The 6,666-nt window shown below is 36.7% G+C and overlaps 1 long non-coding RNA gene across 1 annotated transcript; it reads left to right on the forward strand.

Moving 5' to 3' along the window:
- Window positions 1-5,106: 5,106 nt before the first annotated feature.
- On the forward strand, window positions 5,107-6,438 carry LOC138709431 (uncharacterized). Its single transcript, XR_011334931.1, has 2 exons — window positions 5,107-5,395; window positions 5,886-6,438. It is a non-coding gene; the product is annotated as an uncharacterized lncRNA (long non-coding RNA).
- The last annotated feature ends 228 nt before the right edge of the window (window positions 6,439-6,666 follow it).

Below are 6,666 nucleotides of genomic sequence, written 5' to 3' on the forward strand. Positions count from 1 at the left end.
CTGTCTCCGTTAGCATGCGATTTCGTTCTTTTGTCCATTGAGCAGATATTACGGAAAATCTCTCAACACTTCCATTGTGACTTGAGCTAAATAAATGGAATTGGCTTATTTTTAAGAGTTCTGAGAAAGTTTCAGTGCTCGCAGAACTATTGGAATTGAAGAATTTGCACCATTGTTTATCTAAACTTAAATATTTGTCCAAATTAACTTGATTAGCATTTCTTTGTACATTGCAGAATAAAATTGATTAAAAAAATAGCTTAGAATCATGAATAGTGACTTTTTAGAGTGTAAGAATTCAATGCATGTCAATAGGTGCATCATATTTTATGTTTTTTTATGTGCTCCAGCTTCAACCATTGAAAGCAGTTAAATTCTTTCATAGGTTTTCATCATTTGTTTAGATATTCTATGCACAATATCGCGCATTATTCAATATTCATATTAATTCTAGTTGAATTGCGAAATGCCGGACATTTCAATTTTTTAATGCTTGCCGGACAGGATAAAATTATTAAAAAAAGAGGACATGCCCTCCTTTTGCCGGACGGATGGTAACCCTAATTGAAACTAAGATTGAATTATTCAGAATGGAATGCTTCACAAGCTTCAGGAACTAAGGGTGTTATTCATAGACATTTCGCTATCCCGCGCTATGAGCGTGCTAAACTAGCCCCGGCTATCGACTGGTTACTTGTACAGGATTCATATCATATCATCGTATCATATCGCTAACACTGGTTTATGAATACGAAAAACGTTAGTTCGCTGATCATCCACCGGAAACACGCGCTAAGAATGTCTAGGAATACGACTCTAAGAGATTCTGAAACCTATACAGTAACTGTAGTGAGAAAAATGCTTTACCTCCAATGTACACGTCTACTAAATAGTCTGAAACTGTGATACTTGGAATGGTTGCCATACATAAAATCGTCCACAAAATCGTCATTTCAAAATCAAATCGAAACCACTGTCCACTTGAATCTTTGTAGAGGGATGACAGTCTTAAATGCTATTATTTTTTCATTTTTTTTTCTATATCAGTATTGTTTTAGATACAATCTACACCTTGTTATCTGCAGTGGCGTAGCTCTTAAGAGGTCTTTGAGGCTTAACTTACCGAAAAAATCTGAGTTATTATTCCTACTAACAGTAGGCCTATAAGTTTGTAATAACGATATATCGTAACACTTCGTTGCACCACAGTCTAGTATATACAGTCACGAAGCTTGAGTTTATGAGGGTACTAGGAACAATAGACTGTGCAGGTACTATTTCGCATTGTCTGTAATGAGGCGATACTAGCGATCCTAGTGCTGAGCAACTATCTATGGATGCATATTTACTACGTATTGAGCTTCGTGACTGCACTCCGATCCTTCCATATATTAAGTTCACAGTCATTCCACTATGGAGAGAGCAGTGCGAGCAGCGAGGCTTAAGGCAAAAAGCCTCTAAAGACATGGATACCACCTTGACTTGCAAGCTTGAGGGGGGCACCGGGGAGGGAGTATCGATTCGCTATACTGTGCTTCAACCACGAGAAAGTCTCTGCCGGATGAGACGAAGGGGAGTAATGCTGTGAATGAATGTTGATGTCATAAGATGTCATAAGGTCACACACGTGGGTACTCGTATCTCTATTGGCTCGCTGTCACAGCACAAACAATAACTTTGATACACACATTAAGGGTACACGGGAAGAAAGTTTCGAGAAAAATGAATTTTAAAGTTTAAGCACTTAATACTTAGTTATGTGTGTATTTAATATGAATTGACGTAGTGGAATGTCAAGAATGATGATTTCTTATTACTAGCTAGACCACATGATAGTACTTTCTTTCCTCTATAAGATAGCATTATTAACTCAATTTCGATTTTTGATGGACCTTGATCGTTTTTCCCGTGTACCCTTCACATGTTTATACTACTCTAGTTACAAAATTAGATCCCTGTTAATCTCCTGGTCTTTTAATCTCTCCATACAGAAAATAACAAATGAAGGAGAGCGAATGGTTTTTAAACTGACATTATAACGATAATATTATCTATCTACTTCGCTCCAATAGATGACGCAATAGTAAGCACATTCCTTTCACGGTTGATCTCCTGGTTGGAGAACAGTAACTCCATACGCAAAGAGGCTGGTCTTCCGTCGCACTATATTGGTGTACTCTGAAAGCGCTGCGTTGTTGAGTTTAGTTTAATCAAAAGTGCATGCGTGTGTGTTTCAAACATTCACTTTAAATAAAAATGGCTCATACTGACAACACATTGAGGTCATTTTTTTTTTGTAGAATTAAAAGAAAACCCGTTTTCAAGTTGGACGTATGAAACAAAATGTGCTTACAAAGCTAGATCGACACCACATTTACATATTACAATAGCGGGCGGAAGAAGACAAAATAAAATTTTCAGTTTTCATGGTATAAGAAATATCCTTGACTAATAGACTGCTCTGAGACAAAAAAGTTGTATTGTTTTATCTGTATTCTGTTTGGGGGTAAAAATTAGTGGTCATCATCTTCTTTTGGGGTCTGTGCCACAGAATATTTGATAGAAAATCCGATAGCTTAAATATCTGCTATACTGGGTGTTAAGAATTATCCAATATTTTAGGAGGTGATAGTATGCATCAAAACAAGAAAAAAAAAAGTCTAATAAACATGGGTCCAACAACACATACTTTCTGAGATCTGAACACTCGTTTATAGGAGGTGCTCAATGTGACGTCCATTTATGGCAATGCTTTTTTCTGCCCTACAATACAGCAGGCTACCAGATAATCATACCGTAGTTGACACCCCTGGAATGAGTACTGATACGTCGCAAGGAATACTGAAAAGAAAAGTCTGGTTGCAGATATGAGTGGGGTTCAGCAGAGATGGTGTTGTGAATTTTCGTAATCAGCATGTATGGACTGATGAAAATTCCCATGCAGTTGAAGAAACAAGGCATCAGCACCGATTCTCAATCAATGTATGGGCAGGCGTTCTTGGTGATAGATTAAGGGCCATACGCGCTACCACAGAGATTAACTGGGGCTCGTTATCAGGATTTTCTAATTAATGTATTGCCTATCTTGCTGGAGTATGTGCCATGTCAGCAAAGGCTACAGATGTGGTTCATGCATGATGGCACACCAGCACATTTTTTCCGCAATGAGCGTGAACACCTGACGCTGACATTTCAGGACCGCTGGGTTGATTGGGGAGGCCCCACACCTTGGCCTGCTCGTTCCTCAAATCTAAATCCCCTAGACTTTTGGTTATGAAGAACAACCAGATCAATTTCAAAGAGTGCATGATTCCTTACGCCGAAGGGCAGAGGAATGCATTACCATGAATGGACGTCACATTGAGCACCTCCTATGAACAAGTGTTCAGATCTCAGAAAGTATGTGTTATAGGACTCATGTTTATTACATATTTTTTTCTTGTTTTGATGCATACTAGCACCTCCTAAAATATTGGATACTTTTTTCTTAACACCCTGTATAAAAAGATACAAAGCAAGCAGATTTTTTCAGCCTACCCAGTATTTACATCTTAGTTTTGGCACTGGTTATCTGTGATCCTGGCCAGTGATAACGTTATAGAGCACTATCGGGATTTAGGGTTAGTCCAATGTTGGAGCACAATTTGACATGTTGAAATAAAGTAACGTATTTCGCTGTTGTTTTGTTTGGCGAAAGCGTAAACACTACGGGAATAAATTTGCTATTATCTGCAGCACGGACAGTAAACATTTGGTGAAACTAACTAGATGTACAAGAATAAACCCTATCCATTAATGCTGTTTTGGATTTTGGAAAATGACTTAAATAATTTGTACAGGAACATCATTTTATTTTTGCTTCAATTTTTATTGTACCTGAGTTTTTTAATGTACTTCACTCCCACCCCTCTACTAGTAAACTCCAAGCGTCCTCCACACAGAACCGAGGCCGCGTATGCAGTACTGAGTTAGTGAGTATAGTGCGTTCCAGAAAAAATGTTCACGTTTTCCAGTGACAAAAGAGCTTTCAATATTGAATCATATTTCTTCACAGGTACTGTCGTCCTTTTGCTTACGTCGCATCCCGATTTCCCCCACCTTCTTCTGTTCGCCCCTCTGTAAAGTCTAGTGGCTGGGCTGTCTTAGCTCTTTTCTGAAAACATTAATTTCTGTTAGGAATTGGACTCTACGTAATATTATACAACTATTTAAAATAACTTAAATAAAAGGACCTCGTTAAGTAATTAACTGTCACGTGATTCCCCCCTTGCTACGACCCTGCGACAAAACCACTTGAACGGACAGTAGATAGCATTTCTGAGTAAATTTATCTTTTCGGATCGGGCAGAAGTGAAAATTGAATTTACAGTACGCAAGGTACTCTTTTATAGAGTAGGTATAGAATTATTTCAACATGAGTTACTCGTACGAATGACGAAATTGGTAATTGGAATTAGTCTATAGTGCGATAATATGCACAAAAGAACTGAACCTGTATCGAAATGAATGGCCACCATTTTCAAAAATTTGTTTAAATATCCATATTATGATTATTTTTCAATTTAACTTCATTCTCTATATTGTACACTTAATGTTCTGCAACAGTACAATATACACTGCATAATTAATACGTCCGAATGGATAGCTCAATTCGTGAGTGAAAACACTAAGTGTTAATACAGTACTGTATTTTGATTAAACAAAAACCTAATGAAAATGATCAAACTCAAAATTGCGATATTTCCTAGTTTACATAAATGGATGAACTACTTTTCTTCCCTCCTATACCTAGTAAAGTGATTTGTATTTTACGCCAGTATCATCGAACTCCAGTCTTGGAAGGGGGAGCAAGCGGTGTTTCCGGTTCTAGACTTTTAATCCAAAGATACAGCCAGGTTGATATTAAAAATGTTAGTAAAAAATAAAATTATGTCCCTGTAGAAAAAAAATCGCTGTATTATTAGCAGAGTCATTTACGAGAAGTATTTCTTCGTTTTTCCTGCTTTTAATTTGAACACAAACCAAATCTTCGTATAGTCTACATCTTGGAGAACGTTTCGTAATGGAGGTAACTTCTTTCCCTTCCAATATACTTAAGTTTGGCGAACACGTTTTAAATCAGTGGTTGCTAATCGATCGTAAACACATATAAGTAGACGCTAATGTTCTTCGAATAAACTAGCTTGTTTAAGTAAGATGTTATTGCATATTTATATTAAAAAAACACACAAACACATGAATATGCAAATAACCTGCTCAATATGATAATTGTTTCGATAATCGAGCTAACATGAACATGACATTGAAATCTGTGAACTGGTTCTTCTTTTCAAACTGCAGCAGAGATCAGCGTGTTATTTCAGTAGGCTACAAGTGCTCACGAATCCTTGGATTGGTATGTGGTAGATCTGCATTTCAAGTCGGAAATTTATCCAAATATAATAATAATAATAATAATAATTTATTTTAGCTGGCAGAGTTAAGGCCGTAAGGCCTTCTCTTCCACTTAACCAGCAAAAAGTATACATACATATGCATGAACTTACAAAGCTACAAAGAATACAACAATTTGATTTAGATAGGAGTTTCACGCATACAAGAGTTACTTATGAATTAAACAGTAAAATACTATGAACTATTAATTAAACAGTGAAATATAAACTCCGCAGCAGAATTAAACTAAAACACATAGATAATATATTTCAAATAATGTTAGATAATAGGAAGAGATTATTATGAGGCTATTTTGAAAATATAGTGTTATCATGATGATGTCTAAAGGAAGAAGTTACCATGTCAGTGATAGTTTAAGTCGGTATAATTAAAGTGAATTGCTAAGAGGGTTATCCTTTAAGCTATTTTTAAAAATTGCTATTGTCTTCCAGCCCCTAATACTTTGCGACAAGGAATTCCATTGTCGCGAGGTGGATACTGTAAAAGATGATGAATAACAAGATTTTCTATGAAGAGGTATACTTAGCGTGCCACAGATATGTGATCTGGTATTTACGTCGTGGTTAGAGTATAGGTAAGAGGAACGAGACGAAAGGTAATTTGGTGTTGAGGTGTGCAGAATTCGAAAGAGTAAAGACAAAGAGTGTAAAGTTCTACGTTACGTCGGAGCCACGAAAGACTTGCGAAGGACGGTGATTTGCAGGCTTCGAGACTATGGACCCGATACAATAAGTTTACTGTGCATGCACTATAGGTTGTTGACTCGCTGCAGGTAGATAGAGATGTGTTGGGGTAACAACGTTGCTATTTAGAGTAGAGTACGGTAGTATGGGGAAACACACATATGTACATTCTGAAAGTAAAATATACATTACACAATGATAATGTCAAAAGAATGTGAAAAGCATTTATTCGCCTGTCTTTTATAAGCATTTGTGTTTAATTATACACAGTGTTAATGGTGGAAATAAACATGTAGCAATTTTAATTTTTTCATTTATCCTATTGGTCGTTTTTAGGAACTGCAGTTACAGTACCGAATTGCTATGTACTACAAGATACATTCTCAGTGTCTCAAACGTAAATCGTTTTCGATTATCTGCCAAAGTTTGTGCTGTAGAAAGCTGCGCTCTACGTCGCATGACATGATAGGAGCAAAGCGAAAAGCCTAACATCATTGCAGTTTGTAAGAAACAGTCCTTTATTCTCGGG

The sequence above is a fragment of the Periplaneta americana genome, chromosome 11 (genome assembly GCF_040183065.1).
Source record: "Periplaneta americana isolate PAMFEO1 chromosome 11, P.americana_PAMFEO1_priV1, whole genome shotgun sequence".
Classification (NCBI taxonomy): domain Eukaryota; kingdom Metazoa; phylum Arthropoda; class Insecta; order Blattodea; family Blattidae; genus Periplaneta; species Periplaneta americana.